Below are 14,097 nucleotides of genomic sequence, written 5' to 3' on the forward strand. Positions count from 1 at the left end.
ACAATAGTAGAAACAATAACACCACCCAAACCCAAAGCCTTTCCCAGGGTTTCAGAAGACTCAGATCCAAATTGCTGCTTAGCCGGTTCTTTCCACTCCTAGGAAGATGGAGACAGGTGAAACAGAGAGAACTGACACCAACACGGGCTTCAAAATCTGAAATAAGTCTCTTTGCCTATATGTTTAATAAATCAAGCTTCACTTAGCTCTGGTAATATTTATTTAGGTTCGTATGGCTTGGAGAGCCACACTATCTGTTTAAGACAGTCATTGGGCTGTAAACCACATTTCCCAGAAGTCCTCGGGCTCAGAGCCCCCCCCCCCCGACTATCTTCGCTGCTCAAAGACTACAATTCCCAGCATGGAGCGAGAGTAAGGACCACAACTCCCGGCATGCTGTCAGAGGCGGCCGGGAAGCGCGGCTTTTCTCTCGCCCCGCCTTTCCCGCCGCTCGCAGCCAATGGGAAGGCTCAGTACTGCACGGTGTGGCGGGGACAGCGCCGTAGACAAGTTGCGCGTCGAGGGAAGCGGCGGGAAGTTCGTACTACGCTGTGGACGACTGATTGGCAACTTTGGGTAGGGAGCTGGGGGGTGGCGGTGGGACGATGGGTACAGCGTCAATTCAGAGCGGGGTCTGCTCGTTCAGGCCTCAGGCGGCACCGCGGCTGAGTCGGGCCTGCCCGGGAACCCTCGCTTCTTAGCCTGCTCACGGAGCTGCGGGAAGCCAGGTTCTTGAAGGATGCCCGAAACGGGGCGCGGGTCGGGGTGGCGGACAAGGGATGACAGGGGCCTGGACCCGGATTGAGCTCGTCCCTCCTCTAGCAGCGGTGCGGCGAGGCCCTGAGGCGCACCCCACGGGCCGCCAGCTTCTCGCCTCCTTCCTGGTTTTGCTCCTCTGGTCTCTATCGCAAATGCTCTATTTCCCTGTCTTCAAAGGCAGAAGTTAGATTTCCTCCAGCGTCAAAATTTATTTTAGACCGTTTTCCAGCCCGAATAGCCTTAGGTGTAAAACTGCGCCAGTGTCTTTCGAGAGATGAGGAGAATGACACGCTCTAGTCCTGTTGAGGTTACCCGTTTTTTATTCTGTTGTCTTATCTTTAAAGTCAGCCATTCTTTCTGTATGAATTCATCCTTTCCCTCCCCTGCTGTTCTTGGAACAATTTGGAAAGACGATTTTGCTGTTGGAAAGGTGGTGATTAAACTTAGGGGATCTTTGAAGAGCTTCATTAATTAATCTCTCTCTCTCTCTCTCAAACTGGAATTGCCCATCTGTTGAGTCTGGATTCAAAATAGTAAAAAACCACAATATGGAATAGCACTTATTTTTAAGAGTTCAGGAAGAAGGCATCTCACTTTTTTTGTGATATGCTAATCATATTGTTGGAGGAGATTGAACTTACAATTATGACAGGCATTACATTGCTGACCAGTTAAGATAATGCTCATCTACCTGTAGAAAGGAATGCAAGTTGACATCACTTAATAATGGCTTTCCTTGTGGCGCCACAGATGGCAGCCACCGCGACTCAGCCTCGCTCATGGTGTCTGTGCTAACCCAGGAACACGGGTTGAGTTGGATAACAAATATGTGTTAGGCGTTAGGGATTCGGTGCAGCGCTAGTATCCAGTACAGATATCACTTTGATAGCTGTAATGGCTGCTGCTTATGCTTGGCATTGCAGGAATGATGAGAGTCTTATTTGTTAAACAAATGAGATGATGGAGTTGATGTGTTAAGCAGGGAGCCTGGCATCTAATAAGTTATCGAGTGCCCAGGGAATGGTTATATGGAAAGCTTATGCCGAGTCTCATTCAAGTGTGCCTGTGTATATTTTAAAAATAACAGCAGTGCGTTTAAAATGTTGACAGGCCCTAAAATTAAACTTCTTACAGGAAATAGGCCAGCTTCTCTTAACTCTGAGAACTAACGTGAAGTAATAATAAATGACTGTCCCAGATGTCTAGAGAAGACAAAGATTTAAATTTTGACTTTTTCCCCCCTTAAAACCTCTCTAATAGATGTGCCATGAATAGGATTTGATCTGAAAAATAAAAACCTTAAAGGCATTTTTGATTTGAAAGATAAACAGATTTGGAAGTGGAATTTACCTTGCATCAAATGCTGAGGGGTGACCCCTGAGTTCATGCAAATGAGCAAAGGCGAGCGCTCGCTCTCTCTCTCTCTCTCTCTCTCTCTCTCTCTCTCTCTCTCTCTCTCTCTCTCTCTCAGATTCAGGCTGTGAGCCAGCTGGGAATGCAAGGGTGAAATGGGGCTGTCGGGGAAGCTGGTCCTGATGGGTGGACTGAGAGCCTGTATATTAGGCCGGTAGGGTATTTTTCATGCTTGTCAAGGTTCTGTTTGAGAGGGAGAGGACACAGACTGATTCCCTCACCTGAGGTCACACCACATGGCTACTGCTAAGCACAGACCTGTTCAATGCTACTGTTTTGTTAGAGCGGTAAGGAGGTGCGATGAGTTTAGAAGGGCGATGTCTTCAGCAGCCAAGCCCTGAGCTCAGTGGGGAAACTTTTGGCCCACGTTTCCTTGACTGTGTTTGCAGTTGTCATTGGAAAGCCATAAGGATGGCCAGTGTCATTTAATCTCTCTGAGAATGGTGTCCAAGTCCCGTGTTGCCGAGGTTGCTGCATTGAAGTGACTTGGTGCACTTTCCTGATAGTCTTACTGTATTTCTAAATGTTGCCTGGGATTTTTGTGCTCAAACTCAAGCGCATCATTCTTTTGGGTAGTATATGTAGTGCTTGATGGATTTTTATTAACTTCAGTTTTTATTTATTTATTTATTTATTTTTCTGTTTTTCGAGACAGGGTTTCTCTGTAGCTTTGGTGCCTGTCCTGGAACTAGCTCTTGTAGACCAGGCAGGCCTCGAACTCACAGAGATCCGCCTGCCTCTGCCTCCCGAGTGCTGGGATTAAAGGCGTGCACCACCACCGCCCGGCTAATTTCAGTTTTTTGAGAAGGATCTTACTGTGTAGTCTAGGCTGCCCAAGAACCCACTGTGTATTTCAACTTGGCTGGAACTCACAGCAATCTTCCTGGTTTACCGAAGTGTCCAGTTATGTGTAGTGGTGGTGCTGGTGGTGGTGGAGGGGAGTATGCCTGCCTCACCTGGTTAGGCAATGCTTTAAAAGAAACTCTTCAGAGCCTAGGGTGGTATGAGGTGTGTCCTGACCCCAGAGTAGATATTAAATTTACCAACAAGTACTAACTAATGACAAGGACACTTTATTGCCATTCTTTAATAAATTTAAGAATTTTTTTAGGTGTAATATGTATGTCAACTTTGGAAAACTGATGTTAGGCCTTAGGTGAGGTAGTCTTGTTTTATTAAATGACAGGTGTTTGAACATACCATATTATCAGATGGACGATGTGGCTATCTCAGTATGCTTATACAGAAGAACTTTGTGGAAGGAACTGTAACAGTGCTTAGAAGCCTTTAGTCCCAGCTCCTGGGGAGGCAGAGGCAGGAAGATCACTGTGAGTTCAAGGCCAGCACGGTCTACATAGTTCCAGACCAGGTTGAGCTACAATAGTGAGACCCTGCCTTGAAATCAACAACAACAAAAAGATGAGCTTGTACAGGCTGACTGTGGCCATCACAGAGTATGCTTATACTAATTAACTGCAGACATCACAGTACATTTGTATAGTTGACTGCCTCCAGTGTCCCTGGGGAACACCATTTTATGGGACTCCTCTGCACTTAGTCATTGTCTGACAGGCTGTTAGGTGACTGGTGACTACATTTTGATGAGTCCGTATCAACTCCTGACTTTGTATGGGTGTCTGGTCCAAAGGATGGGAATCTGTGCTCTAGGATTCAAAAATTGAGATGGACATATTTTTAGAGTAGTACTATATGAAATCAATTATGTATCAGTAAGTCACGTGCATTAAGTAGGAAGAGAGACTGAATGGAAGTCAGTAATCAAGTGGCAGAGTAATTAGTTGGAAATTTTCGAATGTTCTGCCATGTACTTTTAAAGCATCCATCGCACTGACACTGGAAGGAAGTGCACCTCAGATAGCTCAGTATCAGGAGTGGTTGCATGGACTAAAAACGAGGGCCTTCTAACTGCTGTCTGCGTCAGAGTTCTCTGAATCAGCTGCTGACGGCTGTGGATCGGTGAGCAGCTTCATCTCTAGACTTAGCTTCTTGTTTTAAGAACCTCAGAGAGACCGCATTATATAATTGTTGATTTTTACATAAGATTAAAAAACAATTGAGTTTGGAGTCTTATAACCAGGATAATGACAGCTTTTCTTGAGGTTGCATTTCTCAAGTTACTTTACCAAGTATGTGTTGAACAGGTCCCACACTGTGGCCCTGTCTCAGAATACTGAGTACTTAGAAAATGTGATTGACCCTTTAGTCTTCATGGACTGAACTTAACTGTTTTACTGTAGATATCAGTGCTCCCCAAACCCCCACGGTTTAGTGTTCTGTATGACAGTGGCCATCAGTGTGCAGATTCTGTATAGTTACAAGTTCTCTGCTGGAGGTAATGAGAAAAAGTCTTCTTAGACATCAGAAAAGTTTTTAAATTGTGTTTTGTAAAAGCTGAATTCGGGTTATAATGCTTATGAGATTTAGCCTTGTTTTTGTTTTTGTTTTTTTTCTCCCCAGGCTTGTAGAATATATTCAGAAGATTTAGCCCTCCCCCCCTTTTTTAGGCTTGTAGAATATATTTCAGAAGGAATGACTTAGAAATTTATCTTCTTAGAACTTGCTAGTGGGTCTGTAAAATGTATAGATACAGACACTCTGAAATTAATTTGGCAGTTTCTCAAATTATCTATCTATCTATCTATCTATCTATCTATCTATCTATCTATCTATCTATCTATCTATCTATTTTGGTTTTTCGAGACAGGTTTTCTCTGTAGCTTTGGAGCCTGTCCTGGACCTAGCTTTTGTAGACCAGGATGGTCTCGAACCCACAGAGATCTGCCTATCTATCTATCTATCTATCTATCTATCTATCTATCTATCTATCTATCTATCTATCTATTTTGGTTTTTCGAGACAGGGTTTCTCTGTAGCTTTGGAGCCTGTCCTGGACCTAGCTCTTGTAGACCAGGATGGTCTCGAACCCACAGAGATCTGCCTAACTCTGCCTCCCGAGTGCTGGGATTAAAGGCGGGCGCCACCACTGCCCAGTTTCTCAAAATTTAAACATAAGGTTTAACATAAGATCCCACAGTTGCGCTTGTGGACATTTATCCTAGATAAATAAAAGCTATCTTTTGTACAAAAACTTTTTCATTAATACTTATAGATACTTTATAATAGCCCCAAACAGAAAGATCTCCCCATCATCCAGTGGAACACCAGGCCCTGACAAAAGGAGTGGCTGTTGGTGCACATAGAGTTAGCAGGGAGCTCACAGGGGGCTCAGTGCCGAGCGCTAACTGAAGGCTGGGAGTGCCGAGCGCTAACTGAAGGCTGGGGACAGCCAGGAGATTCTAAAAGGCTAGAAAGAAGCTTTCGTGCAAGGAGCAGAGCTCTGCAGGTAGTTTGCAGAGCCCTATTCTCTGCCAAACAAGCAAGGGGCTTCTCTGGGAGGGAAGCTTGCACATCATCATGGGGAAGATGCCATGTATGGAGGCGCTACATTCATGACCATGCTCAGTGTGAGATTGTGATTACATTTGAACATTCAGCCATGAACAGCTCTTAGCAGACATTAGGGTGATAATGAGGACAGCTATCCTGGTTCACCTGAAAGAGACAGAGGTTTTGGTTTCTTAGAAGTTTTTCTTAAGTACCTTAGATGAAACAAAAGGGAAAAAACCTTGAGTTTTTTTTTTATGTTGATTTATTTATTATGGAGCCCCCCCCTCCACTACCAAAGTCTTTTTAAAGGAGCAGCAGCCTCCTTCCTCCAAATGTGTAGGAGCTCGGACTTAGAAAGTGGCCAGCCAAGCTGTTTTTTGTAGCATTCTCAATGACAACAGTGTAGAAATGGAAGGCAGGCTAGTGTTTTTTAGGTTGGGGCTGTTTCTTTGGGTGAAAGACAGTCTCATGTTCTGATTGTGGTGGTGGTTACGTGGATGTGTGAACTCGATGAAGTGTAGAAACACAATCTGAAAGCTGGAATTTGAATAAGGAGTTAGTTACTAGTGCTGAGTTGTCAGTTTGCTAGTTTTTAGTGATTGCTTATCCATTGTATGACTGTCTCTCATCTTATGTAGCCATTGAAGGGTGTGAGTGTTCATTTTCAGGTTCTGTGTGAGCGTAAAGCTTCCGTTTTTCCTAGGATCAATGCCCATGAGTTGGGTTGTGTGGTGTGTGCTCAGCTTAAGGAACTGCCAAACTTTGCTTGTGTAGCCGCACTCAGTCCCGCCATCACTGAGAGATCCAGCTCTCACTTTGATTTGCACTTCCCTAGGGCTAATCTTCTCTGCTTATTTGCCTCTCACATCTTCTTTGATGACTTGAATCTTAAAGTCTTTTGCCCACTTTATAATTGGATTGTTTGTTTTCTTAGAGCTTTTAAAATATGTTCTAGATCCATCTTTGCCAAACGCAGGCCTCGTGAGTATATTCTTTCAGCCTGGGCTTGTCTTTGCATTCTCCTGCAGTGTCTTTTGCAGCACACACATCCTTTGTGGATTGTGCTCTTGGCGTCAGAATTCTGTGCTTAGCCCTTGTTCAGGAGGATGTTTGTAGGTGTTCCACAATTTTATGTTCCTGTTTCTCATATCTGTTATCTATTTTGGGCTAGTGTTTTGTACATGATGTGAGTTTAGATCCTGGTTCATTTTGTTTCATCTGTGAATGTCCACTTACTCCCATACCATCTGTTGAAGACTCCTCTTTCTCCATAGAATGACTTTTTAAAATCTTTGCAAAACAATCAGTTGGCCATAGATCATAAATTGAATATCAAAATGAAGATGGGAGGAAATGAATGAGCAGTTAAGTAAATATGACTACAGATATATGTAGGTAGACAATGACCTGAGTCTTGACAAAAATGGGATATGTGTAGAGCAAAGTCATGTCACAGGTAGGAGCTGGGTATTTTGGAGTGAGGAGTGAAGGAGGTGTAGGTCAAGACTGGATGGTTATTGGTGAGTAGAAACAGCTGACCAGGTGGACGTTTGAGCAGGAAATGGTATTAAGAGAAGACTTTGAGGGCCATGTGAAGGAGGACCAGAGATAACCATGACTCTTGATTTACCACTATGTGTGACAGAGTTCCGTTGGAAAACTACAAGAGTGATATTTTGTAGTGTTATTTATCTCTAGTACTTCCTAGGAGCACATGTTAGCTTTCTGTCACCGGAACAAAATAACCCAGGGAGAGGTTACTTTGTTTCAAGGAGATGCTACCTCATTGTTGGTTGGCCCTGTTACTGTGGGGTCATGGCAGGGAAGACGATTGTGGCAAGAGTGTGTGATGGGGGAAGCTGCTTTCCTGCTAGTGTCCAGGGACCAGAGGAAAACAGGAAGGGGGCAATGTCACTTTTAAGGGCACATCTTCAGTGACCTTTCTCCAACCTCCTAATGGTTTCACCGCCTCTCAGTGTTACCATGGACTGGTGCCCAAGCCGGTACCACAAGGACTTTTGAGAGGCAGTTATCCAGAATATAATAAAGGCTAATGGTACATTTTAGACTCTTGTTGTTGTGTTCAGTGATGGATATTGACAAGTCCGGACTTTAAGACTCCTTAGTGCTACCTGTAGCAAATTGCACTTGGAAAGAAGAATGGAGTCCATTGGCTTGTTGTTGTAGATGACTTTTGGACTAAATGTGAAAAGGGTCTGCGAGTTGAATCACTAAGGTGATAAAAGAGTTGATAAGTAAATCCGTTGAGAAAAGTTGGTGGGACCAGATTTATTTGTGATGACAGAGAAAGGCTGTCAGGTGTTCCGTAAGTATGTCCTGACCTGTTTGGTGGGTGGTGATGCTCAGCTGCTCTTCCAGATCTTAAGGACCAAATGAAGAACACTGGCTCCTAATGTTGTGATGTGGTTTAGTCTTAGGAAGATACTGTCATCCAAAAGTTCTTTACCGGTAGGATGGTAACTGGGTTAGAGTAGCTCCTGGTTGGGTGTGATGGGGAGTAGTCCTAACCTTTTAATTCCTGACTTAAACTACTTGGCTTCTGTTTATCACCTACTAAAGTTCTTGATTTCTTTTCTCATACAAATTAAACCTTGTCCCTTTGTGCTCACCAGTGGGAATCTCATTTGTTTCTTGCATTTAAAAGATCATGTTGAGGGCTGGAAAGATGGCTCAGTGGTTAAGAGCACTGCCTGCTCTTCCAAAGGTCCTGAGTTCAATTCCCAGCAACCACATGGTGGCTCACAACCATCTGTAGTGAGATCTGGTGCCCTCTTCTGGACTGTAGGAATACATGCAGACAGAATACTGAGAATACTGTATACATAATAAATAAATTTAAAAAAAAAAAGATCATGTTGAATATAAACATCAGACTCTGTCACTTTAAAAGTGACCAGCTAGCAAACAGAACTCACATAGTGTTAGACTACTAGAAAATAGTGTAGTTTTTGCTTTAGTTAGACTGGAAAACAGAGCGTTTCATTGCTTAAAAGTGATGACTTGTTGAGTAAAGGCTTTTGCTACATAAGAGACAGGATGGTGTGTATGGATGCAAGGTGGGCACGGCAGAGCTCTGCGTCCATTCACCTGTGCTCACAGTACCTTTCTGCTGACTGACTTGGTCTGGTTCCCTTCTATAGTCCAGATCCTGACTGCTTGTATGTTGAGACTGATCAGAGTGTTACACTCCTGATTGCGACTCTTCCATAGTACTGTCACAGAATTTCCCCCCTCCAGAAGAGCAGGCTCTTACAGTGCTGTGCAAGCTGCCCATTTAAAACTATCATTGCTTGGCACCTATGCCCTAGTGACAGTTTGACCAACATGTGAGCAGGCACATTGCCATCCTGACAGATGGGTGTGAGTACAGGCAGCCAAGAAACCATGTATCTGCATCTAGTGTATTTGTTAAGGGCAGGATTCCCAGTTGGGATGTTCAAACGTCTGTCCATCCTGAGCTTTCACGCCTGTGGATAAAGGGATGTCATCATTAATCCCAGCTCTGACTGAGATTGCATGGATTTGTAAGAGCTCCTTGGCTCTTACAGAATTAGGCGATTGGGGACAGTCAGGATAACTGTGTCTCCTTCATCACAGGAATATTTCAAATAATCCTTTCCCCTTTCTCCTGGCCAGAGAGGTTTGTAATGAGGGTAAACCTGCTTAGAAATTGTTCTGGTACCTCTGGAATGAACGCGACTTGATTTTCTGGAGCACGAAAGCTTCCAGGGTAGTTTGTTCATGCTCTGTGCAGCGATATATGTATGTACAAACCTACGTCTTTGAAATTGGAGTCAGATCCGAGATCAAGTATTGACTTCGATTATGACATTAGGGTAAGCTAATACAACATCATATCAAGATAAAATAGTTCTGAGTTTGCAGTTGGTTGTGAGAATTACCTATGAAATGTGCACATAAGTCTGATTCTATCATTATTTGAGTATAATGGAAGGGAGTAGGGTTTTTGTTTTTTAGTTACGGAAACAGTATATATAAATATTTTTTCAACTCAGTTCTTTCTGTCTTTGGCCTTACCTAGACATTTCCTTGTGTACATGGTGGGGAACTCCAGTGACAGCAAACTCATTACATCCAGTGCAGCACTTCTCAGCCCTGGGTTGTTGACTGTTGAGATGGGGGCTCCCTGTGCTGTGGGATGTGTGGCAGCTGAAAGGGACAGATTCATTCTCAGTTGAGAGCCCTCACTCTAGAGATAGCCTACAATACTTTAAATTAGAACTGTAATTTCTTATCCTCTCTGGAAACCTACAGTGTTCTGTCTTGGAGTCATGTAGTGCTAGCAGAATGCCCCTTCAAACAGGATCAGGTATTCTCAGTCATTCTGAATGGAAACACTTACAGTTTGTAAACTCTTTGTTTCTCTTTCTTTCTTTCTTTCTTTCTTTCTTTCTTTCTTTCTTTCTTTCTTTCTTTCTTTCCTTCTTCTTCTTCTTCTTCTTCTTCTTCTTCTTCTTCTTCTTCTTCTTCCTCTTCCTCTTCCTCTTCCTCTTCCTCTTTCTCTTCCTCTTCTTCTGGTTTTTTGAGACGGTTTTTCTGTAGCTTTGGAACCTGTCCTATAACTAGCTCTTGTAGACCAGGCTGGTCTTGAATTCACAGAAATCCACCTGCCTCTGCCTCCTGAGTGCTGGGATAAAAGGCATGCGCCACCACTTCCCTGCTGTAAGCTCTTAGGTATATGACCTGGCTCCATGTCTGTTCACCAATGATTTTCCTTTTTCTAAATTCTATCTTTAAGCTGTAGTGTCTAAAATACAATCAACTCCCCATGCATGGTTTATGCAAAGACCTGGAGTTGCATGTCTTATAGATGTAGCTCCTTAATTGTGTTAGGAGTGGGTGTTGACTTTCCACACACACCACATTATGTTAATATTTGCTTCCTCCTCACCACAGTGCACACAGCCTAGTGCTGAGTACGTCTTCTCTGTACCAAACCGGCTCTTCGTTGTGGTTCTGAATTAGTTTTGGACTGCAACTGTGGGAGATTATGTTTTATTCTGTTAAATTCACTTTTATTGAATTTAGCTAACTTTGACATTCCTTTTTTTGGGGGGGGGGTTTGAGACAGGGTTTCTCCGTAGCTTTTGCTTCCTGTCCTGGAACTAGCTCTTGTAGACCAGGCTGGCCTCGAACTCACAGAGATCCGCCTGCCTCTGCCTCCCGAGTGCTGGGATTAAAGGCGTGCACCACCACCGCCCGGCTGACTTTGACATTCTTAGATATTTTAGAATCCCAACTTTTGGTCAGATTGGATGTTTCATTCTTAAGTATGTGATAATGCTGTCAGCTGAGACTGGAAATGTAGGAAAAAAGCATATACACATGTCTGCAGATTGAGAGGAAGACTGGTGTGAACAGGGAGCTGGACAGAGAGGCAGCCCAGGAGACCTGGAAGGACAATGATGGAAGGAGGAGCAGATGTAAATATTTCGTAAGCTGCCAGACTGCTCAGAATTGTAGTGGGTTCTTGAGTTTACAACAGAGGGCATGGTTGCTTTGTTCTGCTCCTGTTTCTTCTGGCTTTCTGCTTTAACTATAACGTTGGCACATAGAATGCATGACTGTAGTAAAGTGGCTTTGTAATAGTTTCTATATAGAGACAAACAGGCCATTAAGGCCTAATGAACCTGGGAAGTATGGACTTCTCCAAGATTGTAAGTTGTTCTGGAAGTAGATGGAGGTATCTAGTTGTTAAAGGGGAAAGCCCTCGTAAGTCAGGGGTTTTTCTTGGCTGAATGTAAGAGAGATGGTTAAGAGAACTCAAAAGCTGCGGTTATTAGAAGTGTGGTGTATGGTTTTCTCAGACTTCTTCCAATGATTTGCCATCTAACCTATAACCATTCTTAAGCAGAAAGGGGTTCATTATGATTACATTTGTTGCAAAATGACAATCTGCTTAAGTATTGACTCCCTTTCCCCTTTGGTGCTGGGGATAGATTCTAACATGGGGCTTGTGCATGGGAGGCAAATCCTCTACTACAGAGCTACATTCCCTGCCCTACTGAGATAATCTAACAGTTCTTTGGACCAGAAGGCGCTCTTTAGAACCAAAGGAAAGAGTCTTTAAAGAAACCATGAGCTCTAAGTCAGATTTTCTTTTTTTGGGGGGGGGGGAGGGGAAGAAAGGGTTTATTTGTCTTATAGGTAACAGTCCATCATCATGGGAAGCCAAGACTAGAACTCAAGGCAAGCATCTGGGACAGGAAATTAAGCAAAGACCACAGAGGAATGATTGTTACTGGCTTGCTTCCTCTGGCTTACTTAGTTACTTCTCTTATATAGCTAAGGCCTACCTGCCAAGCCAGACCCAAAAAGAGGAACATGGGATGTACTCACTCATATTTGGTTTCTAGCCATAAATAACGGACATTGAGCCTATAATCCGCCATCCTAGAGAAGCTAAATAAGAAGGTGAACCCAAAGAAAAACATATAGGCATCCTCTTGAATATTAACCTTCATCAGGCGATGAAAGGAGACAGAGACAGAGACCCACATTGGAGCATCAGATTTTCTTAAAAGATCCTGGAAGAACAAGAATCCTTGGCAGTGTACAGTTTTCTTTTACAGTAGTTTTTGCATGAGTGATAATCTTGTCTCACAAAACAAGAAATCTTAATCCCACATCCAAACTAGCTGAGCTTCCAACAGCAAAGGCAAAGCCAGTTCATTTGTACATCTTTCTTAGCTCGGTGATTGTCTTTTACACTATAACAACCATTTATAACTGGGCTGGGGAGATGACTCAGAGATTAAGAGCATTGCCTGTTCTTCCAAAGGTCCTGAGTTCAATTCCCAGCGACCACGTGGTGGCTCACAACCATCTGTAATGGGGTCTGGTGCCCTCTTCTGGCCTGCAGGCATACACAGAGACAGAATATTATATACATAATAAGTAAATAAATATTAAAAAAACCAACCATTTATAACAATAAATCCATTTGCTTTTATGTTTTGGCACATAATTTTTTTTAATTTGGGTATTTATCTAGAATAGCTGATTATAATGTGTGATATACCTTTAGAAGATCCTAGCATACTGTCAGTTTTCCAAAGTGGTTGACCAGCTGACATTCCTATTAGCATATGAGAGTTCCACTCACCAATCATTCCTGCCTTCACATGCTGTAGTTTAGCTAAGTATTTTCTTGATTGTTTGAACAAGTTGGCCTGAAACTTGCAGCAACCCTCCTGCCTTTAGCTAAATGCTAAACAAATGAATAAAGAAATGCTCTTTCTCCTATTTTAATCAGTTGTCTCGTCTGTGTCTCACTGAAATGCTGTAATTTTATACATTCTGAGTGTGACTTGCCTCTTCAGTCTTGGAGCACTTTTGGGTGACTGAAACTATAGTCACATCCTGTCTTCCAGTCAGTGCTGTGTCCTCTTTTGTTGCTACCTTGGATACTCTGGAATCAACTCTCCTATGTCTAGATAGGAAGCCTCCCTGATTTCTTTCACACTTAGGTCCGGGTGCCTCAGAAGTATTTTTGTGTGTTATGTAATAGGAGTGGAGCCTGCCAATGTGGATGCAAAACCACCAGAGGTTCTCAGTCTCTGAAGGGTAGTAGCCTAGTGAGAGTGAAGTAAGTTGTGACCTTTGTTTTCATTCCCTGATGATCTACTACATACTTTTTTGTGCTTGGTAGGCCACCTGCATGTCTTGTGATCAATTGTTTATTCAATTCTTTGCCCATTTTTAATTTTTTTATTGAATTGATTAATGTGTCATTGTTCATACTTTCATTTTTTTGAGACAGGTTTCTCTGTGTAACAGGGATTCACCTGCCTCTTCCTCCCAAGTGCTGGGATTAAAGGAGTGCACCACCACCACCACCTGGCATATTTGTTTTACTTCCATTCTATTCAGGGAGTGTTCATTCTGTAGTAGCAGGTGGTCAAGAGAATTCTTAGGCTGTGTACATGCTTTTGGTGATCTCTCATGGCAGCACACAACCCTGGGTCCCTCAGCTTAGACCAACAGTCCACTGGGACCAATACTGGGTATCTAAGGTTAGAGATGCGCACCTCGGTGGTTCACACATACTTCTAGAACTGCCATTCTTTCTTCTTCAGACAGGAGGTAGAATGCCTGACTTAGAGTTTATTCCAAGTTTTTCATTTTATAGGAGAGAATAAAGAGCTGGAGAAATGGACTGTTGACTGAACTCATGGGGTGGTGGTGGTGGAGGACCTGGGATGCATCAGCATGTTCTTAGGACAGTCTGCTGGTTTCTTGTCAGTAGGTCCGTCCATTTACTAAATGAACTCAAGGGGTTTCTCAGTAAGATGGGGTTCCCATCTTTGAGACTGACACATACACTGTGTTCTTGTGCTTGTGAGCTTTCTTGTTCTTTTTCTCTCTTTCCTTTTTTTTTTTTTTTTTTTTTTTTTTTTTCTTGTTTTTTTTTTCGTGATCCTTTCCTGTGAAATCACTCTCGTAGACCAGGCTGACCTTGAACTCACAGAGACC

At 43.1% G+C, this 14,097-nt stretch overlaps 1 protein-coding gene across 3 annotated transcripts in view; it reads left to right on the forward strand.

Annotated features, from left to right (window-relative positions):
• Vrk1 (VRK serine/threonine kinase 1) overlaps nt 1–14,097 on the forward strand; it is a 93,666-nt gene that overhangs the window by 12,323 nt on the left and 67,246 nt on the right. Inside the window, exon 1 of one of the 3 annotated variants that reach the window (XM_005343527.3) lies at nt 469–576. The exons of the other annotated variants lie outside the window; for them this stretch is intronic. The gene's annotated coding sequence lies outside the window, so the exon portion shown is untranslated. Of the gene's footprint in view, nt 1–468; nt 577–14,097 lie in introns of those variants that run through there. 3 annotated transcript variants of the gene reach the window in all.

Source organism: Microtus ochrogaster, chromosome 1 (genome assembly GCF_000317375.1).
Source record: "Microtus ochrogaster isolate Prairie Vole_2 chromosome 1, MicOch1.0, whole genome shotgun sequence".
Classification (NCBI taxonomy): domain Eukaryota; kingdom Metazoa; phylum Chordata; class Mammalia; order Rodentia; family Cricetidae; genus Microtus; species Microtus ochrogaster.